This window comes from Pristiophorus japonicus, chromosome 18, assembly GCF_044704955.1.
Source record: "Pristiophorus japonicus isolate sPriJap1 chromosome 18, sPriJap1.hap1, whole genome shotgun sequence".
Taxonomy (NCBI): domain Eukaryota; kingdom Metazoa; phylum Chordata; class Chondrichthyes; family Pristiophoridae; genus Pristiophorus; species Pristiophorus japonicus.
The window spans coordinates 46,949,292-46,974,836 of NC_091994.1; the positions used below are offsets into that span (position 1 = coordinate 46,949,292).

The 25,545-nt window shown below is 42.5% G+C and overlaps 1 protein-coding gene and 1 non-coding gene across 5 annotated transcripts in view; one reads left to right on the forward strand and one right to left on the reverse strand.

The window, feature by feature from the left end:
* kdm4b (lysine (K)-specific demethylase 4B) overlaps positions 1-25,545 on the reverse strand; it is a 555,684-nt gene that overhangs the window by 384,165 nt on the left and 145,974 nt on the right. The gene's annotated exons all lie outside the window — the stretch shown is intronic.
* On the forward strand, positions 20,503-20,594 carry trnad-guc (transfer RNA aspartic acid (anticodon GUC)). Its single transcript is given in 2 exon segments — positions 20,503-20,539; positions 20,559-20,594. It is a non-coding gene; the product is annotated as a tRNA-Asp (tRNA).

Genomic DNA, 25,545 nt, shown 5'->3' on the forward strand with positions numbered 1-25,545 from the left:
ACGGAGGTGTTCAGCAAAGTGGTCACCCAATCTACACTTGGTCTCCCCAATGTAGAAACCACATCGTGAGCAGCGAATACAGTATATTAAATTGAAAATAGTACAAGTAAATCGCTGTTTCACCTGGAAGGAGTATTTGGGGCCCTGGACAATGGGAAGGAAGGAGGTAAAAGGTCAGGTGTTGCATCTCCTGCGCTTGCACGGGAAGGTGCCGTGGGAAGGGGAGGCGGTTTTGGGGATGACTGCGAAATGGACCAGGGTGTCGCGGAGGGAGCAGTCCCTTCGGAATGCTAGGAGGGGAGGGGAAGATGTGATTGGTGGTAGAATCACGCTGGAGGTGACGGAAATGGTGGAGGATGATCCATTGAATGGGGAGGCTGGTGGGGTGATAGGTGAGGACAAGTGGAACCCTGTCGTGATTCTGAGAGGGAGGGGAAGGGGTGAGAACAGAGGTGCGGGAAATAGAACAGACACGGTCGAGGGCCATGTTAACAACGGCGGAGGAAAAAAGGAAGACATGTCAGAAGCACTAGTGTGAAAGGTGGTGTCGTCTGCAAGTGTGACCCTGAGCTTCCGGTTGCCTGTCACTTTAATTCTCCAATCCATTCCCACTCTGACCTCTCCATCCTCGGTCTCCTACACTGTTCCAACGAAGCTCAACGTAAGCTCGAGGAACAGCACCTCATCCTTCATTTAGACACTTTACAGCCTTCTGGCTGTAATTTCAGAGCGTAACCGCTGCCAATCTTTGGCTGGCTCCCTCCCCGCCGCCCCTGCCCTGCCCCACCACCCCACTCTCAGAGCCGGTTTTCTTTTCTGCTCCTTGTCTCTAATGGCAGTTGGTCATTATCCCTATCTTGACGAATGTTTTTCTAACTCCTGGCATTATCATTTGAATTTGGGCCATCGTCCCTTTTGTGTCTCTAATCTCTCCTGTCTTCCACCCTATCACAGACCTTCCCTTTTGTTCTTTCTTCCCCTCCCCCTTTCAGTGCTTGTTAAGAATCTGTTCTTTCCGAACACTCTCCAGTTCTGAAGAAGGGTCATCGACCCGAAACGTTAACTCTGCTTCCTCTCCACAAATGCTGCCTGACCTGCTGAGATTTCCAGCATTTTGTTTTTAATGAGAAAAGCATCCAATATGAGGTTCCAAAAACTCAATAGGTAATCTTTCAAAACTGTTAGTCTTTTCCCTTCAATCTAGCAAAAAAAAACTCTTTAGGGATCTAAAATGTTTGGTCTCAATAAACAAGCTGTTGTAGGTTCAAGATTACCACCTTTGCATTAAATGCAATCAAACAGAATACAAAATGATTGATTTTCCTTTACATAAAAACCGTAATATGCCAGTGTGCCTGGAAGGTGTAAAATTAGACGCACTACAACAAATGCAACAATTTTTAAAACGCTCAAATAACTAATATTCTCCCACTACAAAATAAACAGCTGCCTATCCTATATATATGCTAAACTGCGCAACTATATTGAAATAAAGATTCACTGAACACATTCCTGATATTGAACACTTAGTGCATTATGCATTCGATGCATCACTCTGCATCTTCTCCCTATAATGTAAATCACAATACAAAAACAACAGTCTACTGGACAAATAGACTTATTACCAAATTTAACACAAACTAAATTATTGGGTAGAAACAATTTCAAAGATTGGAAATACAAAAAACTGTAATGTATTTGTTAACCAGAACTCATGAATTTGCTACACTCCAGTTTAGCTAGTAAACGTACATCTGTCACAACATAAATTCAGCATGAAAATTACAGTTTGGAGCTACTGAATTTCACTATGATTTAGCTACACTACCTCCACTGAGACACATCTAAGCTGGTGTTTCAACAGATAAAATAAAGAGACAGATAGATTAAATAACCTAATCAAACTCGAGAGGATAAAAGCCCTGGTCCGAACAGATTACATCTATGCATTTTAAAAGAATCTAGGGAAGAGATAGCAATGGCATTACTTCACATGTTTAATAATTTGTTAGAAAAAGGTGTAGTGAATTTTTGAAAAGGTAACAAGAGAGTAGACAAGGGTAATGTAGTAGATGTAATTTATTTAGATTTTCAAAAAGCCTTCGATAAGACACCACATAATCGACTAATGAATAAATCAGAGAATGCAGAGTCAGGGGACAAGTAGCAGAATGGATAGCAAAACTGGCTTCAAGACAGAAAGCAGAGAGTAGGGGTAAAGAATTGCTATTCAAAGTAGCAGAAGGTGGGAAGTGGTGTTCCATAAGGATCAGTGCAGGGACCACTGTTATTCACAATTTATATTAACGATTTAGATTTTATCAAAAATAATTTCTAAATTTGGGGGTGACACCAAATTGAGGGAAGGATAGTCAAGGATAGGAAGACTGCAACAAATTACAGGAAGACATTAATAAACTTGCAGAATGGGCATATAATTGGCAAATGAATTTCTTCACAGATAAATGTGACATTTTGGGGGGAAAAAGGAGGTTGTATATTACTTGGAAAATACGGATCTAAATAGCGTAGACGAGCAACAGGATCTCGAAGTACAAATACACAAATCACAAAGTAGTGGCACAGGTGAACAAGGCCACAAAAAAGAAAACCAAGCACTCGGGTCTATTTCTGGAGGGATAGAATTGAAAAGTAGTGAAGTTATGCTAAACTTGCATTGAACCTTGGTTAGACCACACTTGAAGTACTGCGTACAATTCTGATCGCCATATTATAAAAAGGATATAGAGGCAATGGAGAAGGTGCTAAAAAGAATTACAAGGATGATACCAGAAATGTGAGGATATACCCATTAGGAAAAGATGAATGGCTGGGTCTCTTTTCTCTTTAAAAGAGAAGGCTGCATGGTGACCTAAATATTAGGGATTCAACATAGAGACATGGAACATATGGTTTTAAATCATAAAAGGTTTTGATACAAAGAGTCTTTCCACTTGTGGGAACAGCATAACTGGAGGCCAATATAAGATAGTCACCAAAAAATCAAATAGAGATTTCAGACAAAACTTCTTTAACCAAAGAGTGGTGAGAATGTGGAAGTCGCTACCACAGGGAGTGGTGGAAGCAAATAGTATAGATGCATTTAAGATGCAGTTAGATAAGCATGAGAGAAGGGAATAGAGGGTTTTACTGATAGAGTAAGATGAGGAAAGACGGGAGAAGGCTCGAGTGACGCATAAAAGCCGGCATAGATTGATTGGCCCGTTTCTGTGCCGTATATCCTATGTCATTCCATTAACTCCAGAGCACGATCCGAAGCCGATGACATCATACATCCCAACATGTCTCCTGAAAGCACAATGTTGTAATCGACAGAAAGATCCCGTCCATCGATACTCCCCTTGGCAACAGGAGTAAGTAAACAAGTATGATGCCAAGTGTATAAATCACATTGGTTCCATTGAACGCTTCACAATGCAAGTGCAGGCACAGGCTAATCACATAATATGGGGAGTACATACATTAAAACAGTGACTACACTTCAAAAGTACTTCATTGCCTGTAAAGCACTTTAGGATGTCCTGAAGTCGTGAAAGGTGTTATATAAATGCAACTCTTTCTATCTTTACACAGAATGAACAGCAGTGTCCCACATTTCAGAGGCAAGTGGAGTGCCCAGTTTATGCAACAAGTGCAAACTACTGGAAGAAATATAGCAGTCTCTTGATTCCACCTACTTCCCATATATCACATAAGCACAACAGCAGCATTCATCAGGTATTTGACAAATAGGGTTCTTGTGTTAAGTCAGAAGCTGCATACATGAAGCTTGGGTCTGTGCTTGCCCTCTCCAGAATATTGGGGATTGAACATAAAAGGAGAAATGGAACATATGTTGTAGTAATAGGGGATCCAATTATTAAAGGTGACAGTGTCCTCTGCATTTGTGACCAAGAGTCCAGAAGGGTGGGTGGCCTACCCGATGTGAGGGAAAGGATATCTTGGAGCAACTGGAAAGGAACTTGGAAAGGGAGGTGGAAGATCCAATTGTCGTGGCCATGATGGGACCAATGATATAGGGAAGAAAAGGAAGGAGGGTCCTGCTAAGGAAATATAAGTAGTTAGGAACTAAATTAAAAAACAGGACTCGCAGGTGGTAAACTTGGGATTATTACCCGAGCCACGTGTTAGATCAGGAAGTAAATGCGTGGCTGAAAGACTGGTGTGAGAAGCAGGGGTTCCATTTTATAGGAAACTGGCACCAGTACTGGGACAGGCTCCACCTGAACCGGAGTGGGAGCAGTGTCCTAGCAGAAAGCATAAATAGGCCTGTATTCTATAGACACAAATAACAAAAGAAAAATCAGAATAGGAATAGGGCCACTAGGGGATACACATAATAAACTCTCAGGGAATGACCCAACAAAATAGTAGAAACATTAAATAATTATTTTGCCTAACGTGGTGAACAGGACGTTAGAAGAAGAGATCAAAAAGGATAGAGACACATTTATGATGGAAAGGGGGGAGATAATTGATAAACTAATCAAACTCGAGGATAAAACCAATGGATTGCATCCAGCCAAATTTAAATAAGTTAGGAGAAAGATTACAGAGGCACTATATATATATAGGAATAGTGCCAGAGGACTGGCAACACCTAATGCGATTCCTATATATAAAAAGGGAGGTAGATCTAGTCCAGGGAACTATAGACCAATTAGCTTAATGCCGGTAGTAGGAAAGATAATGGAATCCTTACTCAAAGATGTAAGAAAAACATCTAGAAACTGAAAATATAATAAAGAGCAGTTCACATGGATTCCAAAAGGGAAGGTCATACTTCATCTGATAAGCTGCCTCTGAAGCAAAGCAATATTGAACTTGCATAAAGCATCGATCCTGCCCTGTCTGGAGTATTGTGGACAACTGTGGTCACCAAATTACGGAAGGGACATTGCAGGTTTTGCCTAAATTGATGCCTGTGATTAGGCAACAGCTACAAGAGGAGGAACAGAAACTGGAAAGGTTGACACTCAAGGAGACAAATCGGGTTCAATTTTACTGAAGTATTCAGGATCCTAAACAATATAGACAAACTGAATCCTAATAATATCTTATAGTCACAAAGGAGCACAGACTTAAGAGTGAACATACAGTTTAATCACTTCACTGAAGGCCATGAATGGATTATCCGGGGAGAAAATGGAGACATAACGTTAAGGAAGAGCTCGATGGATAATCAGTCAGGGAAACAACTGTGGTGTATGAAAGACTTTTGTTCCACCCTGATGGACCATAATTGTTATTCTCAGTCCTCAACATCGAATTATGTAGAATGTATGGGCCCAAGTTTCCACACGCGCCTAGAACGGCGCAGTCCTGACCTGGACGCCCGTTTTTCGTGCCACAAAGTGCGCCTAAAAAAATCCTCGGTATTCTCCACCTACTTGCAGGTCCTCTGGCTCTCGGCGCAGCCAGCACGAGCTGAGGGGGGGGCGGAGCCAGGTCCCTGCGCTGAAAACAGTGCCGGGACCTCTGCACATGTGCGCTACAGTGGGCACGCAAGTGCAGTAGCTCCAGGCGCCGAACTGTGTGTATGGCCTCACTGGGGCTGCGTGAATAAGGCTCCTCCCACGGCCAGCTCCTGCTTCGCCCCCCCGCGACCAGACCCGACACTCGCTCCCCGCCCCGCCTCCGGACCAGACCCGACACTCGCTCCCCGCCGCCGCCGCCGCCCCCCCCCCCCCGGACCAGACCCGACACCCGCTCCCCCCCCCCCCCCCCCCCCCCCACTGCCTCCGGACCCGACCCGACACCCGCTCCCCCCACTGCCTCCGGACCAGACCCGACACTCGCTCCCCGCCGCCCCCCCCCCTGGACCAGACCCGACACTCGCTCCCCGCCCCCGCCCCCCGGACCAGACCCGACACCCGCTCCCCGCCCCCCCCCACTGCCTCCGGACCAGACCCGACACCCGCGCCGCCACCCCGCCCGCCCCCCCCCCCCACACCCGACCCGACTCCCGGACTGGATCCGACCTGACCCCCCCCCACCCCTCCTCTCTCTTCCCCCCCCCCACTCTCTCTTCCCCTCCTCTCTCTTCCCCCCCCCCACTCTCTCTTCCCCTCCTCTCTCTTCCCCACCCCCCTTCCCCTCTCTCTTCCCCACCCCCCTTCCCCTCTCTCTTCCCCTCCCCCCCCTCTCTCTTCTTTCCCCCCTCCCCTCTCTCTTCTTCCCCCCCCTCTCTTCTTCCCCCCCCCTCCCCCAACGCCACCTACCTGTAAATCTGGTGCTGGGGACGGGCCGGCAGCCTTCGGTCCCGAAAGGCCTGCCTGAAGCACTTTCATACAGGTAGGAAGATGGTTTATTTAATCTTTTCTTTGCTTATAAATGTTTATTCAAATTGGATTTATTTGTATAATATTTGTATAAGTATAAATAAGGATTTATTATAGAATTTAATGAGTTCCCTTCCCCCCCCCCCCACCTCGTTCTGGACGCCTAATTTGTAACCTGCGCCTGATTTTTTAATGTGTAGAACAGGTTTTTTCAGTTCTACAAAAATCTTCACTTGCTCCATTCTACTTTAGTTTGGAGTACGTTTTCACTGTGGAAACTTTCAAATCAGGCGTCAGTGGCCGGACATGCCCCCTTTTGAAGAAAAAATTCTGTTCCAAAGTAGAACTGTTCTACCTGACTAGAACTGCAGAAAGAAAAATGTGGAGAATTGCGATTTCTAAGATAGTCCGTTCTCCACCAGTTGCTCCTAAAAATCAGGCGCAAATCATGTGGAAACTTGGGCCCAGTATTACAGAAACAGGCCATTCGACCCAACTGGTCCATGTCGATGTTTAACCACCACACGAGCCTTCTCACACTCCTCTTCATCTAACTCCATCAGCAAACTTTCTATTCCTTTCTCCCTTCTGTGTTTATCTAGCTTTCCCTTAAATGCATCAATGCCATTCACCTCAACTACTCCTTGTGGGAGCGAGTTCTAACCACTCTCTGGGTACAGAGGTTTTTCCTGAATTCCCTATTGGAATTATTAGTGATCATCTTATATTTATGCTTTACTATGTTCAAGGAACTGTATAAATGGAAGTTGTTTTTGTGGTTGTCACACAGAAACTTAAAGTTCTGTATTTTATCATTGTACCTGGTAAGATCATTCGCTTCCAGAAAAATCTCCTAAGCCATAAATCCAGTTATTTAAGAGAAATTAGAGCACTTCCCTGGGCAGGGTACCCAACATAATTCATCCACACCTGGAAGACACCTAGCTAGTTAGCAGGTGCCTGTGTAAAAAAGAAACCTTCAGACACCTGGAACAGTACAACAGTGACTACATTTCAAAAGTACTTTATTAGCTGTAAAGCGCTTTGGGACAACCCAAGGTCATCAAAAGCACGATATAAATTGAAGTACTTTCTTTATAACCAACCTGGCCCAGAGCACAAATCTCTTAATCTCCTCAATGGGAATTGTCTATTTGTAATTGAAAATTCAATAAATGAAGAACTAAAATTTTCCCTTAAATTAGGAACATTAAACAGCCAGAACATTTCATCAACAATGAAAAGGCAGGTTTTGTTTTTCAATTAGTAGTTTTAAAACAAAAGTGGAAACCTTCGTTTATGTTCTCTACTCAATTTTTCTTTTTTGAAAGCAAGTCTTCTTCGATCGGATCAAAGTAAGGGCCTTCTGTGGAGATTGTGGGACACAAAAATACTAGGGATGTTTTGATGCGGAGCATTCCAAAGCAGGAGCTTCTGATGTTAGGAGGCAGCAACAGTGCACTTTTTAAATAATTAAGGGTGATTAGGAAAATCTAAAAATAAGATTAGCATACTCAGAGTGCTGCTATCACACTGCAGGCAAGAAATTCACACAAATGACAAGTTTAACTATTAAAAGTGGAAGGATTTATCAAATGAAAGCATGAACACTTACTTCTCTCTGAAAAGTACTGAGTGAAAAGATTGGAGAGAAACTCAAGACACCATTAGAAAGTGCCATATTTTCTCTTTGCCTTCCCTGGGGAACTCTGCTGGACTCTGGTTGCAAAGGTTTCATGCAGGCCTTATACATCAACCAAGCAGCTATATTTCACACACAGTTCAGGACAGTGTGTCCAAATAAGGAGGACATTCACAGGCAAGCCTGAACCCATCTTCCCCATCCACACAGGTACACTTTTTAAGCAATGTTCACTGGACAATGGTCATCAGCAGGAATACTTGCTGAACTTGATCCTTTCTAGCTTGGGGAGGCAGAGGCCAGTTGTAATGACCTCATCCAAGATCAGGGACCAAACCCTATGATCTTCCTGACTAGCGTTAGATCCTTGAGACACATTACTAGTATTTGTAGGGTTTTAATAAAATACCAGTTATACAACAGAAAGTCTGTCAAATAACACGTGTATGTCACATTTTAATCTGACTGTAACATGAAAAATTAATCACTTACACTTTTTTGATGGACTCAAATTACTATTATCTGTTAAATTAACCATGCTGATATTGCTGAAATACAGACAGGTTCGAAAAGCTCCCAATCTGGCACCAGCAAATCTCTCAAACAGTTTTAGCGCTATTCTTATAAGTGGCCTTGCTGTCGCAAGTGGACTACGTACACTTATTATTCATAACAAAACAAAACGGTTTAAATTTTAAAAATTACCTTATTGGAAATCTGTCTAATAAAAGTTTAATCATGAGAGGCTTACCTTCGCTCAAGGGTTTAAATTTTCTCCTCTCCTGCAACTGGCTTTCTTCTGCTGAGCCTTTGCTTCCAATATTTTCAGACCACCACACGTTTCAGGTCTCTGCGCATGCGTGGCTTTAGTGCTGAGTGACGTTGGACATTGCTTCATTTTTTAGGCCTCCATGCTTTTAGGCCCTGCCACCAATAGAGGGGGAATTTCCCCACTCGCACTCCCTTTCGACCTTGGCCTCTTCGCTCATTCCCAGCCATTGCAACAAGTTTCTCCACCTCACTCACACCCCCAGACCACCTCTCACGACCTAATGCCTTCAACATTGAGGCTTGAGTCAACACTGCACTCGTGCAACTTTGAAGCTCAACAAAGAGGCCACAACCCAAGGGGTGGAACCAAGGCTCCACATCAGCAGACACTACCTGATTCTCCCACCATGTAGTATTAATTGTTTTGCACTTTATTTTCCTCCACAATCTGAAAATATTCAACACCAACTTACATTTATATAGCACCTTTAACGTGGTAAAACGTCCCAAGGCACTTTACAGGAGTGATTGTCAACTAAATTTGACACTGAGGCACTTAAGAGATATTAGGACAGGTGACCAAAAGCTTGGTCAAAGAGGTAGGTTTTAAGGAGCTTCTTAAAAGGAGATAGAGGGGTTAAGAAGGGAATTCCAGAGTTTAGGGCCTTGGCAGCTGAAGACATAGTCACCAATGGTAGAATGCTGAAAGTTGGAGAAGCAGAGTACTCGGAGGGTTGTAGGGCTGGAGGAGGTTACAGAGATAGAGAGGAGTGAAGCCATAGATGGATTTGAAAACAAGAATGAGAATTTTTAAATCGAGGTGCTGTCGGACTGAGTGTTAATGTAGATCAATGAGCCACCCAGCAGTGATGGGTGAATGGGAGTTGGTGCGAGTTAGGATACAGGCAGCAGACTGTGTTACACCAACTATGTATTTTTTTCCCTCAAAATATTCCTCCCCATAAAGTATTTACCTATTTCATCAACTTCATGACAACTGAAAAGGGCGATTTATGCAAGGAGGGTAAACAAAGTGGAATGAAAAATGAAACTACCATCACACCCCAACCCATTGAGGCTTGAGGCTTGTCTCCAAACATTTCTCTCTCCATACACTGAATATTGCCATGGAATAGCCACTGTTCATATGTGGGGACAAAATGCCGACTTCTGGGTCAAGGGATTTTTCCCTATGGGATGATGGCAATTTTTAATCTTATGTGCGAGTGGCTCAGATGAGTTACAGCAGTATAAGCAATATCAATTTTAACTACATTAAACTCAAGACTGATGATCAATAAAGATGTCCATACTCCCAAGAAGAAAAAATGTGTTTCAAAACAACCATCTTAAACATGATGCATCAAAGCAATTGCATTCTCCTTTTCCACCCCAGCACCTCAAAAATAATCACACTGCAGGTAATAGCACCCAAGGGAAAGGTTTTAAAATGCAGAACAATCTCTCCTGGTGGAAAGATAAAATAAATTAAGTTCACCACCCTCCATGAACATTTACACCGATGAGTGTCAGTAAACAAGGCTATGCAGTAACTACCACAACAGTGCAACAATGAGAACCTAGCAGGAAACAGCTCCCACTTAAATATCTATCTTTAATCGGTCACTTGACCTGTAGGACATGAATGGGGAACTTGAATCAAGCAAGTGCACACAAATAATTCTGAATCCAAAAGGAAACAGAGATTAGCTTCATTCTAACATTACAGTTCTATAAAAGCCAAGGAAAAAAATGTCCGTAAGTTTAAATGGGTAGTAAATCTAGTTGTAGCATGGAGTATTCCTTTAATACGTACCTGAATGGATGCAGAATAAATTTCAATACAACAAAAACTTTAGGATAACAAAAAGTAGTGGTCAAAATATTTAGCAGAGAGATTATTTATGTTCTCCCAGCTCTCATTCATGACTGTTCCGAGAACACACATTACAGTCAGAGAAACAAGCCCCACCAACCATCCCACCCCACTCCCCAACACAAACAAGTGAATTTAAGTGTTAACCTTTTGCAAAAGTCTGACTAGATCTAAAGTGATTAATGGATTTGCCAAAGCATAGCTGAATGCATAATAAAAAAGCTAAGATGATGAAGTACAGGTCACCTGCATGTTACAAATAACTTCAAGCCACAAATGAATCCACACAGATAGCTAACATCTGTTAAATAAAACACAACTCTTAATCTTTTAATTGATTCTGTTCATTTTTAACACTTGCAAGAGAAAATAATGCATCTTTTGATTATCATTGCCAAGAGTAAGTATGTGTGCTCCTGAATGGAAGGATGATGGGCAGTGTGGAAGACAGTGTTCCTCCAATGTGCACAGTGACTGCATCAGACAATATTAGAATGACAGGGGTCAAATGTTTATCAGTGGTTCTCTCCATTACTCCGTCATTCCATTCAACCCAACTCCAAAATTGCCCTCAGCGAGCTGCGTGACATCTCCATTTTCAACATTCTTTAGTTTTGTGGCACCATCGGACAAAAATGTCATGTGACTGTCAATTACGATCACATCAATGAATCTTACAGCACAGGTGGTGACCATTTGGCCCATTGTACCTATGTAGGCTCTTTGAATGAGCTATCCAATCAGTCCCATTCCCATTTTCTTCTTCCATAGCCCTGCAATCGTTTCCTTTTCAAGTATATATCCAATTCCCTTTTGAAAGTTACTACTGAATGTGCTTCCACTCAGATGCAATCCTATAATCTGCTCTGATCATTTTTTTTAAATGTGTAAATACATTTGCATAAATATTTTTGGTTGTTAAAACAATCCCTCATTTTTTCAAAGTCTCATGATGGCTATGACAATTAAGGAACATTTCTGCAATCGAGAAAGTGTTTTTTTGTCCCCTCATGTGAATTTTCTACTTTTCAAGGTGTGGAACATTAACAGATCCCTATTTCAGGCACAGTGTCAGCATCAAGCCGCCCCAGGAATTGCACAGCAGATGATTTGAAAAGCTCTTTCCATTCTGCCTCCAGGCCCACAACTGCACATTTCCTAATTACTGCCCGGTTGTCCTCTCAACCACAGAATGAGGGGGTGAGTTTAGTCTTGAACATAAAAATACAAGGACTTGATCAATGGGCTGAAGAACAGATGCATTGGATCACAACAAAAATCACAAATTAGGGCACATATCGCTGTTCCTTCATCGTTACTGGGTCCAAATCTTAGAATTCCCAACCTACCACCATCGTGGGATCGTCATCACAAGGACTACAGATCAAATAAAGAATTTCTTTAGAGAGTGGCGAGAATGTGGAACACGCTGCCACATGAAGTGAGTGAAGCAGAGAGCACTGACACATTTAAGGGGAGGCTTGATGCATGAGGGAAAAGGAAATAGAGGGATACACAGGGCAGCATGGGAAGAAGTAATTAGAGTGGGAGAAGACTCGTGTGGAGTATAAACAAAAGGTATAGATCAGTTAGGCCAAAATTCCTTCTCCTGTGATGTAGACACTGTGCAAGAAAACTGACCAGCACCAATACTGTTACATGGCAATTAGCGATGGTCAATAAATGAAGCCTTGCCAGGATTGCCCACATCTCAAGAACAAATTTTTTAAAACTAGGCAGAGAAATAATGGAGAAAAGACAGAGACAGGGACAAAGACAGAGACAGAGACAGAGACAATGATCAGCAGCGTTACCAGTTTTTTCAGCTTCTGCCATACATCAGGAATCAAGCTATTAAACACTAACCTAACAAACAAATGCAGGATTGAGACAGGGCTAACCCAGCGCCAGAGCTCCCTTGCCTGGATCCCAGTTATGCATGTCCGTTGCACTTGTGACAAACAAGGAGTGTTTAAAAAAAACAAGCCTGAAGGTTGTCTCTCTCAATGCGAGGAGCATTCATTATAAGGGGGATGAATTAACTGCAGAAAGCTGTTAACGGATATGATGTATTTGGGATTACAGAGACATGGCTCCAGGGTGGCCAAGGCTGGGGTATTCAATATTCAGGAAGGATAGACAGAAATGAAAAGGAGGTGGGGTAGTGTTGCTGGTTAAAGAGGAGATTAAGGCAATAGTAAGGAAGGACATTAGCTTGGATGATGTGGAATCTGTATGGGTAGAGCTGCGGAACACCAAAGGGCAGAAAACGCTGGTGGGAATTGTGTACAGACCACCAAACAGTAGTAGTGAGGTTGGGGATGGCATCAAACAGGAAATTAGGGATGTGTGCAATAGTTATCATCGGCGTCTTTAATCTACAAATAGATTGGGCTAACCAAACTGATAGCAATACGGTGGAGGAGGATTTCCTGGAGTGTATAAGAGATGATTTTCGAGACCAATATGTCGAGGAACCAACTAGAGAACTGGCCATTCTCGACTGGGTATCGTGTAATGAGAGAGGATTAATTAGCAATTTTGTTGTGCGAGGCCCTTTAGGGAAGAGTGACCATAATTTGGTAGAATTCTTCATTAAGATGGAGAGTGACACAGTTAATTCAAAGACTAGGGGAACTTCGACCATATGAGATGTGAATTGGCTAGGATAGACTGGCAAATAATACTTAAAGGGTTGACAGTGGATAGGCAATAGCAGACATTTAAAGATCACATGGATGAATTTCAACAATTGTACATCCCTGTCTGGCGTAAAAATAAAACTGGGAAGGTGACTCAACCGCAGCGAACAAGGGGAATTAGGGATAGTGTTAAATCCATGGAAGAGGCATATAAATTGACCAGAAAAAGCAGCAAACTTGAGGGCTGGGAGAAATTTAGAATTCAGCAGAGGATGACAAAGGGTTTAATTAGGAGGGGGAAAATAGAGTATGAGAGTAAGCTTGCAGGGAATATAAAAACTGACTGCAAAAGCTTCTATAGATATGTGAAAAGAAAAAGATTAGTGAAGGCAAACAAAAGTCCCTTGCAGTCAGAATCAGGTGAATTTATAATGGGGATCAAAGAAATGGCAGACCAATTGAGCAAATAATTCGGTTCTGTCTTCACTAAGGAAGACATAAATAAAATTTCAGAAATACTGGGGGACCGAGGGTCTAGCGAGAAGGAGGAACTGAAGGAAATCCTTATTAGTCAGGAAATGGTGTTCGAGAAATTTATGGGATTGAAGGCTGATAAATCCTCAGGGCCTGATGGTCTGCATCCCAGAGTACTTAAGGAAGTGGCCCGAGACAAGTGGATGCATTGGTGGTTATTTTCCAACATTCTATAGACTCTGGTTTAGTTCCTATGGATTGGAGGGTAGCTAATGTAGCCCCACTTTTTAAAAAAGGAGGGAGAGAAAACAGCAAATTATAGACCGGTTAACCAGACATCAGTAGTGGGGAAAATGTTGGAATCGATTAGTAAAGATGGAGTAGCAACGCATTTGGAAAGCAGTGACAGGATCGGTCCAAGTCAGCATGGATTTATGAAAGGGAAATCATGCTCGACAAATCTTCTAGAACGTTTTGAGGATGTAAAGTGGACAAGGGAGAACTAGTGGATATGATGTATTTGGACCTTCAAAAGGCCTCTGACAAGGTCCCACACAAGAGATTAGTGTGCAAGATTAAAGCACATGGTATTGGGGGTAATGTATTGACATGGAGAGAGAACTGGTTGGCAGACAGGAAGCCAAAGAGTAAGAATAAACGGGTCCTTTTCAGAATGGCAGGCAGTGACTAGTGGGGTACCGCAAGGTTCAGTGCTGGGACCCCAGCTATTTACAATATACATTAATGATTTAGACGAAGGAATTGAATGTAATATCTCCAAGTTTGCAGATGACACTAAGCTGGGTGGCATTGTGAGCTGTGAGGAGGATGCTGAGAGGCTGCAGGATGACTTGGACAGGTTAGGTGAGTGGGCAAGTGCATGGCAGATGCAGTATAATGTAGATTAATCTGAGGTTATCCACTTTGGTGGCAAAAACAGGAAGGCAGAATATTATCTGAATGGTGACAGATTAGGAAAAGGGGAGGTGCAACGAGACCCGAGTGTCATGGTACACCAGTCATTGAAAGCTGGCATGCAGGTACAACAGAAGGTGAAGGCGGCAAATGGCATGTTGGCCTTCATAGCGAGGGGATTTGCGAGTATAGGAGCAGGGAGGTCTTACTGCAGTTGTACAGGGCCTTGGCGAGGCCACACCTTGAATATTGTGCGCAGTTTTGGTCTCCTAATCTGAGGAAGGACATTCTTACTATTGAGAGAGTGCAGCGAAGGTTCACCAGACTGATTTCTGGGATGGCAGGACTGACATATGAAGAAAGACTGGATCGACTAGGCTTATATTCACTGGAATTTAGAAGAATGAGAGGGGATCTCATAGAAACATAAAATTCCGACGGGACTGGACAGGTTAGATGCAGGAAGAATGTTCCCGATGTTGGGAAAGTCTAGAACCAGGGGTCACAGACTAAAGATAAGGGGTAAGCCATTTAGGACCGAGATGAGGAGAAACTTCTTCACTCAGAATTGTGAACCTGTGGAATTCTCTACCACAGAAAGTTGTTGAGGCCAGTTCATTAGATATATTCAAAAGGGAGTTAGATGTGGCCCTTACGGCTAAAGGGATCAAGGGGTATGGAGAGAAAGCAGGAATGGGGCACTGATAGGAAATGTCGGAAATGCAGCAGCAAGTGGCTACACTTCAAAAGTACTTCATTGGCTGTAAAGTGCTTTGGGAAGTCCCGAGGCCATGAAAGGCTATATAAATGCAAGTCTTTCTTTCTTTAACCCTCGACGAAGCTGGCACAATCGGAACAACTGACATCTTCACAAACCAACAAAGACACTTCTTATTTTATAATTTCAGTAGGGGTTCCTTCTTTGCGAGTTTCCTGCTAAGATACCGTGCGCTCAACTTTGAACCTCAACATAGATGCCACAATTCAAGGTCTGGAATCAAGGCTCCAAATCAACAAACACTACCGGATTCAATTGTTTTGCACTTTGTTTACCTCCACAATCTGACACTATTCAACACCAACAACTTGCATTTATATAGCACCTTTAACATAGTAAAACACCCCAAGGCACTTTACAGGAGCGGTTATCAAACTACATTTGACACAGCCACTTAGCGATATTAGGATAGGTGACTAAAAGCTTGGTCAAATAGGTAGGTTTTAAGGAAAGTTTTATAGGAGGAGAGGCGAAGAGCTTTAGGGACGGAATGCCAGAGCTTAGGGCCCAGACAGCTGAAGGCATGGCCACCAATGGTGGAGCGAAGAAAATCAGGGATGCACAAGAGGCCAGAATTGAAGGAGCGAAGATATCTCCGAGTTGTAGGGCTGGAGGAGATTACAGAGATCGAGAGAGGCGAGGCCATGGAGGGATTTAAAAACAAGAATGAGAATTTTAAAATCAAAATGTGATATATTCACAGAGCACAGCACACACAGCTTCCTAACATGGCAGGCAGCTCTCTCGGAAGTCTCCGGAAATCTGCCTGGTTCTGTTTATTATTAACCCTGTACTTGCAGTACACAATACGTCCACATCCACAGTGTGAAGCTACAAACATTAGAAAGCTTACAGACATTACACAAGACATTACACAAGACATTGCGGACTGGGAGTCAATGTCGGTCTGCAAGCTCAGGGGTGATGGGTGAACGGGACTTGGTGTGAGTTAGGATACAGGCAGCAGACTGCTATACCATCTGTGTATTTTTTTCCCCCTCAAAATATTCCTCCCCATAAAAAATAATTTAACCTAGAATTTCAGAAGCTCATCCAATTAAGGAAATGGAAGAATTAAGTCAAGGCTGGAATCATCACTCTCAAGATCAGGACACTTCAACTGAACGGCCAACAGATTCAATGGCTATTTTCCTCACACACAAGGACTGTAACTTGACTGAGCACCTTGCTTTATGCCATTTGTACTGTCTGCTGCATTTTAAACTTAGTAGATTTGAAAGGAATGGATAAACAAGTGAAGCTTCATGAATAACAAATTTCTGCTGGTACCGGGACTTCAGTTGTCGTCACAAAGCTAATTGAACAGATTCGTGCCATTACCCCATTGGGAAACCATACTTAGCCTAGCAAATCTGCATGTTGTACAAAGCAGTTCTTGTATGATAGCCTTAATTTATCGCCTCAAATTGTCCCCATCTCCATCAATACTTCACTCTAGTGTTATACAGCTCCAGAAATGCTCTCTCTAGACACAAGCCCATTCTGAAATGTATAGTTGTAAGTGTTTTTTCCCACACTTCGAATGGACACAATTTCATATGCCCACCTTGTAATCTTTACTGAAATGTGAGTGGCTACTTTAGACTAGTAATCTGCAGAGAGACTCGTTCAGCCATTTTGTTGTCTCAATTGCTGAATTTCTGAATTACATGCACAATTCTGTGCCCATCCAGAGGCTGAACCGTGCATGCATGCGCATACGATCTCTCTCTAATCAGCCAGTAATGCTTTCAAGTAAGGACTATCAGATCATTTTATTTTGCATTTCTGCCATCTCCAATAATCCTTGAAGGACTGGCTTAACGCTTAGAATATTGATTCATAAATGACTGTAGTATATGAAGCTGAAACATCTTATTAATAGCTTTCCCATTGTCATTTATCAAGCTGAGAGAACACAACTACTTTGTCAATACATCATTTCCTTAAATGAATCACGCCACAATCAAGTGCATGTAGTAATTTCACTAAACAGAAATCTGTTCGGTACTAAAATCCAGACTCAGGTGGATGGCCAGCTAATAATGAGAATGGGGACTGTCGTTTATAACCATATTTGATAATAGTCAAAACACTAACAGAAATTTATTAAGCCCTAACAGAAAATGTAAGCTATAAAGAAAAGGATTATATGAGGCAGCAGATTCTGAGCCAGTCTGTCGCACAAATATCTTAGGAAGTACTGGCAAGCTTGTCATAAATCTGTCACCTAGAACAGCATTCCATTAACTAACCTTCAGAAAAATTTAGTTACCACAGCCTTTCCCTTTACTGACACCACAACATGGTACAAAAAAACTACTGCCCCACTACCCGCACCAAAACACAATACTGGCAAACTAAGTATCCACAGGCCTTCAAAAGAAAATGATAATAAAAACTATGTTCTAAAGCCCCAGAATTGTTTAACGTCAGCCTAGATTATGTGCACTGTGGAGCTTGACCTACAACCTTTTGACTCCGAGGCAAGAGTGATACTAAAGTGAATCACGTTGACATTTCAAGTCCAGGAGGAGCACTTCATAGAAAAAACATTTACCTTTTTTCCCCATGAAAAGTCAATTTTCTCAGCAGCTGAGGAGCACACAAGATCAGCAACCCAGTGTTTGTAGTGCAGTCATTACAATATGTACAGACACAAAAGTTTGGAGCAGATGTTCACTTTGCCAACAAAGCTCGTGTAAACTGAAAATTGGAATTCCTACATACCCCGATCGGTAAGCTGCAACTCAAATAAGGCCCATGGGTGACAAGCGTGACCTGACCAAGAAAGTGATCATGGCATAACATTCGCAAAGTTAGAGTCCAAAGGGACTATTAGCCCCATTGGATGATAGAGCACTAATTTGTGAGTGAAAGGAGAAAGAATGTTGGTGTTCAATTCTGCCTCCGCAGAACAGGATTATAATTAGGCAACACCAAACTGAAGTGCTCCCATGTGGAGTTTTCAGGGGCAGCAAGTTTGAGCTATGAGCTACAAATAAACCAAGTGGGGCCTTATATCTAGTTATTTAAAGCTTGACATTTAAAACAAATTCCCTGCATCGGATGATGTTTCAATGGTACTTAGTTGGTTATGAAGCACTTTGGGACATCCTGAGATCTTGAAAGATACTATGGGTCCAAGTTTCCCCAGGAGTTGCTCCGTTTTTTTTTGGAATAACTAGATTTTTTTTTGGAGTATCTTAAAAATCGCAATTCCGCCCATTTAATTTGCTCCAGTGTAAGTGAGTCAGTTACGCTTTTTTTAAAGTTTCGTTTTTTTTTCCAAAAGGGGGCATTAACAGCCATTTACGCCTGTTTTGGCCATTTAAGCAAGTTTAGACAGCTAAAAGTTACTCCAAACTAACAGGCCAACGTATGTGGCCACTTGTAGCTGCACAGAAAAACCTTGCAGTGGGCTAAAAAATCAGCGCAGGTAGCCAGAGATTTTGGGGGGGGGGGGGTTGGGAAAGAGAAGTGAGAGGACCTTCCAAAGCACTAAACACCTTCACAACATTAAAGAAGCATAAGTACATTTAAACCACCAAGCACTAAACAAAGCACAAAAATAAGCATTCAATACACGAAGACTTACAAAGCACTAAACAAAACACAAAGTAATAAGCAATGAATTAATAAAAAATAGAAGGAACCCTGCCCCTGAAGCACCAAGACCAAAGTAATAAGCAATCAATCAATAACAAATAAAAACAAAGTCACCAGCATACTAACCAGCTGCAGATTTCACTGACAACCTGCTGGGGTTCTGGTTATCTCAGATCTCCTTTTACTGGTGTGGCTGGATACGGCAGCGGGCTGCCGATGAGGGAGCCCATTCGGCCAGGGCTGCGTGCTTTGGGCCCCTCCCACACAGCCTGCAACACATGCACAGATTCTGGGGGCGAGGAGCTACTGCACATGCGCGCACACTCTAATGTGCATGTGCCGAGGTCCCGACACTGCTTTCAGCGCCGGGACCTGGCTCCGCCCCCCCGCTTGCGCTGCGCCACGCCACGGCCTGCAACATTCCGAGGAACGTAGAGAATATCGAGGTAAGTTTTCGGCGCGGTTTTTCTTCGACAAAGTCGCCGCACCTCACGGAGATGCGCCGTTTTAACAGGGCGGGCAAACTTGGGCCCCAAGTTACTACCACCCAGAGTAGTTGCAATAGATGCATTTAAAGAGAAGCCAGGTAAATACATGAGGGAGAAAGGAATAGAAGGATGTGTTGGTGGGGTTAGATGAAGTAGGGTGGGAGGAGGCTCATGTGGAGCATAAATACCAGCATGGACCAGTTGGATCATGTAGCCGGTTTCTGTGCTGTACATTCTATAAATGCTAGTTTGTTGTCTTAATAATCTACTTTACTGCACATTATAATAAGAACATAAGAATTAGGAACAGGAGTAGGCCATCTAGCCCCTCGAGCCTGCTCCGCCATTCAATAAGATCATGGCTGATCTTGTCGTGGACTCAGCTCCACTTACCCGCCCTCTCCCCGTAACCCTTAATTCCCTTATTGGTTAAAAATCTATCTATCTTTGACTTGAAAACATTCAATGAGCTAGCCTCAACTGCTTCCCTGGGCAGAGAATTCCACAGATTCACAACCCTCTGGGAGAAGAAATTCTTTCTCAACTCGGTTTTAAATTGGCTCCCCCGTATTTTGAGGCTGTGCCCCCTAGTTCTGGTCTCCCCGACCAGTGGAAACAACCTCTCTGCCTCTATCTTGTCTATCCCTTTCATGATTTTAAATGTTTCTATAAGATCACCCCTCATCCTTCTCAACTCCAACGAGTAAAGACCCAGTCTACTCAATCTATCATCATAAGGTAACCCCCTCATTTCTGGAATCAGCCTAGTGAATCGTCTCTGTACCCCTTCCAAAGCTAGTATATCCTTCCTTAAGTAAGGTGACCAAAACTGCACACAGTACTCCAGGTGCGGCCTTACCAATACCTTATACAGTTGCAGCAAGACCTCCCTGCTTTTGTACTCCATCCCTCTCGCAATGAAGGCCAACATTCCATTTGCCTTCCTGATTACCTGCTGCACCTGCAAACTAACCTTTTTAGGATTCATGCACAAGGAGCCGCTTCCCTTCGATAGCTCAGTTGGTAGAGCGGAGGACTGTCGTGGAATACTCAACAAAGTCATCCTTAGGTCGCTGGTTCAATTCCGGCTCGAAGGAGCTAGTGTACCCAAAAAGAGTTTCATGCACAAGGACCCCCAGGTCCCTCTGCACCACAGCATGTTGTAATTTCTCCCCATTCAAATAATATTCCCGTTTACTGTTTTTTTTCCCCCAAGATGGATGACCTCACACTTTCCGACATTGTATTCCATCTGCCAAACCTTAGCCCATTCGCTTAACCTATCCAAATCTCCTTGCAGCCTCTCTAAGTCCTCTACACAACCCGCTTTCCCACTAATCTTAGTGTCATCTGCAAATTTTGTTGCACTACGCTCTGTCCCCTCTTCTAGGTCATCTATGTATTATACATTTTCATTGCCATTTTTAACATTCCTTAAATCAAGATTCAAATGCCATAGTAGTGGTTAGGATATGGAATGTACAGAAAGGGTGGTGGAGGCAGAGTCAATCGTGGCTTTCAAAAGGGAATTAGACAAGTGCCTGAAGAAAAAACAATTGCAGGGCTACGGGGAAAGGACAGGGGATTGGGACAAGCTGAAGTGCTCTTGCAGAGAGCCGTCATGGGCGCGATGGGCCGAATGGCCTCCTACTGTGCTGCAACAATTCTATGATTCTAGTCATTTGTATCATATTAAAGACACTGTAAAGAGTTTTTCCAATGGCTCAGTAGGTTTAGGCATTGAGCCACTGAGAATTGATCCATTCCAAAGTCTATGCAAAGTTAAGAGGTCTTTGCAAGGCAGCACAAGTGGTCTCAACCATGATGCCACGCAGCTGAATAAGTTGGCAGTACTCAGCGCCTCAACATACAAAAAAAGTCACTTGTGTGATGTACCCGAGGATAATTGATGCCTATGAACCATATTACATCAAGGAGTCAATGTCTTTAGAAAAGAAAACATAGAAAATAGGTGCAGTAGGCCATTCGGCCCTTCGAGCCTGCACCGCCATTCAATATGATCATGGCTGATCATGCAACATTAGTACCCCATTCCTGCTTTCTCTCCATACCCCTTGATCCCTTTAGCCGTAAGGGCCACATCTAACTCCCTTTTGAATATATCCAACAAACTGGCCTCAACAACTTTCTGTGGTCGAGAATTCCACAGGTTCACAATTCTGAGTGAAGACATTTCTGCTCATCTCGGTCTTAAATGGCTTACCCCTTATCCTTAGACTGTGACCTCTGGTTTTGGACTTCCCCAACATCGGGAACTTTCTTCCTGCATCTAACCTGTCCAATCCCGTCAGAATTTTATATGTTTCTATGAGATCCCTTCTCATTCTTCTAAATTCCAATGAATATAAGCCTAGTCGATCCAATCTTTCTTCATATGTCAGTCCTGCCATCCCGGGAATCAGTCTGGTGAACCTTTGCTACACTCCCTCAATAGCAAGAATGTCCTTCCTCAGATTAGGAGACCAAAACTGTACACAATATTCAAGGTGTGGCCTCACCAAGGCCCTGTACAATTGCAGTAAGACCTCCCTGCTCCCATACTCAAATCCTCTCGCTATGAAGGCCAACATGCCATTTGCCGCCTTTACCACCTGCTGTACCTGCATGCCAACTTTCAATGACTGATGTAGCATGACACACAGGTCTCGTTGCACCTCCCCTTTTCCTAACCTGTCACCATTCAGATAATATTCTGCCTTCCTGTTTTTGCCACCAAAGTGGATAACCTCACATTGATCTAGATTATAGTGCATCTGCCATGCATTTGTCCACTCACCTAACCTGTCCAAGTCACCCTGCAGCCTTTTAGCACCCTCTTCACAGCTCACACTGCCACTCAGCTTAGTGTCATCTGCAAACTTGGAGATATTACATTCAATTCCTTTGTCTAAATCATTAATGTATATTGTAAAGAGCTGGGGTCCCAGCATTGAACTTGCAGTACCCCACTAGTCACTGCCTGCCATTCTGAAAAGGACCCGTTTATTCATACACTAGGAGGAAATGAGCAGGTAGAAAATTGGTTAAAGAAAAAATTTATACTGCTCTTCTCTACACTTGCATCACAGGATTGTGTCGTAGTTTGGAACCATATAAATCCTTGCTAAAACTGAAGCTGTCCATTAAGAATGGAACTGGTACTAATTTGAAACATCTGATACAGCATTCCAATACTGTTCAAAATGTAGTGAACAGAGATGTACAGGGAATAAATCAATGACATAACCTAACCATCTCCAGCAACCTTCGCTGGTGTTGACTACCCCAGATCTTGCCGCAACAGCACAGAATTACAAGAAACCTCATGTGTAAGGAAACGACTAATAGCTGTTGTATATTAGTGGTTGAAACCTGAACCTGTATTGAGAGATCAACCACCAATGAAGACCATCTCAACTCCACCCAAAAGGTCATTATAGTCCTGTTTCACTGATTCAGCACATTAAGACACCAGTGATAAATATATCAGCACCAGGGAAGGATTCACATTAACTTCATTCATGCAAGGGAAGCACAAATTTACCCAGCAGAAACACACACTGAAATGGCAATTTCAATCTTGTGTCATCCCACAGTTTTCACCAGTCGGGGGCAAATCAATACATAACCCACTGAAGAGTCCGACCTTTTCCCTGCATGTACACAGCTTGATGTCACTGCAATTGCTTGCAGCACAAAACCAGTGAGTAAACATGCTCCGAAAGAGACCTAGCTCTGAAACATCTGGAGCTATTGGAATTATACAATCTATTTGTCTGCCAGTTAAGCCCTCCACATTTACTGATAAGTACTGCAGACAACAGCTATGTTTTTATTGTGGAAGACAGCAAGGAAGAAGATAGTGCAAATAGAGACGTCTTTTAGCAGACTACTAATATTGTCAGATTGTCATCATCACCAAAAGACTTAAATTATTGATCTGCAGTTTACAGTTTTGCTTTAATTCTTCTTTTCTTTACTTAACATCTTTCTCAATGCATAACTCTACAAGAAATTACCAATACTAGTCAGCCAGCAAGGACAAAACCAGAACAATTCTCTGGTTATAACAGACCTAACCTTCCTGAGTTGAGACCCATACAGATAAAAATCTACTCTATTAATTGAAAAGTCAGCCTTAGAGCTAGTTTTCAACAAGTCAAGTCTTGGGACATTAAGCATTGAGCTGGTTATGTCAAAGAAGTAACCAGGCAATATTCAGAGGCTTTTTTTGAGCATGATATTGGGGATTCCAGCTGCTCAATGAGATAACTGCAGTCCAGTGGAGCAGGCACTGCAGAAATGAGCTCTCTCATCGGTGGTTAATTAATCTCCTGAGGGCAGTAAATAATCACAGGTAAAAGTCCCAAGAAGATAAAGCTCTGCAAAATATCTCTCACCCCTAAAAGTATTTGGTTGACAAATTCTATACTAAACCTCGTCGTCTTAATCAATTCCTTCTGAAGGAATTAACTCCGAGGATGCTGGCTTCCTGGGTTGGGAGGTTTTTTAAGTTTTCAACTTGCACTACAATGTCAATATGGTTTAAAAAAAGCTACTCATTATATCAGTAGTACCCATTCATGTACAGGGTAATACTAACTTAAACTACAAACACATCACTTTATTTGTCATTCTAATGATTCAATTTGTCTTGCCCTTATTGGTGCTTCCCATCCCCAATTTACTCTCATTTCCCATTCAGTAACCGTTCTAATTTTTAAACTTTCAATAAATGTATTTTTTCCTATTGATTCTAATCCTTTTCTAACAAAAATCTTTTGCTTACTTTCTTTCTTTCTCTTCATGCCTCTAACTGTCTATTTTGGAGCTGGGAATAATTTTTTTTTCAATGGGTTTCAACAGAAAGAGACATAAAGCCTTTGGAGTAAGTTCACGGTTAATCAAGAGAACCTATGATGATTAACTGGCTGGAATGCAGATGGGATTGGGCCAATCTCTAAGGCATTTTTACATGTCAAAATAAAATGATACCATCAACAAATAAGTATAATCACCATCATCCTCTGGAGTGACAGAGCTCAGATACATAGTTGTCCATAATACAGAGACCTGATTAAAAATTTAATGGCAGTCTATTATAGATTATGGGATCAGGGTGGAATCTCTTGCTTGAAGCTCACCAATTTTATCTTTGTGCCCTTTGGTTCTGCAATCACAGTTGAAGTTGAATAACCCAAAATGTTGATCTATCTCTTAGCATTTTGAAGACATGGGTGATGTTCCCTCTCAACCTTCTTCAAATGAAAACAAATCAACCATTCTCATCACTTTTCTCCAAGACCACTCCAATGCATCAATGAACCTTTGAAGATAGACTGATCACAAACATTATAAAAGTGACCTGTACAGGATTAGGACAGTAACTCAATTAAATACTCATGATCCATCAGTGTTTGGTTAATCGTGTTCATAACAGTTTGCAGCGGACTAGATACTTCTACTGAATTGTCAAATATCACAGTTAACTCTTCTCCATCTTCACCAATGGTCATCCATTCATTGTGTAAATGTTTCCCTGACAGGCATGTATTACCTCACGCTTGTCCTCATTAAAGTCCAAGTTGCTCTGAATGCCATCAAGTACCCAACGATCACAATCTTAAAATTAGAGCTAGGCCATGAGGCGTGGCATCAGGAAGTGTTGTAGAAATCAGGAACTCTCTTCCCCAAAAGGTTATGGGGATGTTGGATAAATGAAATTCTCCTGACTGAGACTGATCATTTTTTGTTGGGTATCAAGGAATATGGAGCAAAGTGGGGTAAATGGAATTAAGATATCGATCAGCCATGATCTAATTGAGTGGCAGAATAGGCTTGAGGGGTTGAATGGCCAAATCCTGTTCGTATGCAACCAAATTATTAATTTCACCCCGCATCACCGCAGTTTATGAATTCTGAAAGCTCCAGTGAACACAGACAGCTACCTTTTCCTAGACAAATGGAGGCTTTGCTCTCACAAGACAAGACAAGACTGAGAGGGTACGTGATAAGTGTTTGAATTTATGGAAAGTTTGCACAAATTGT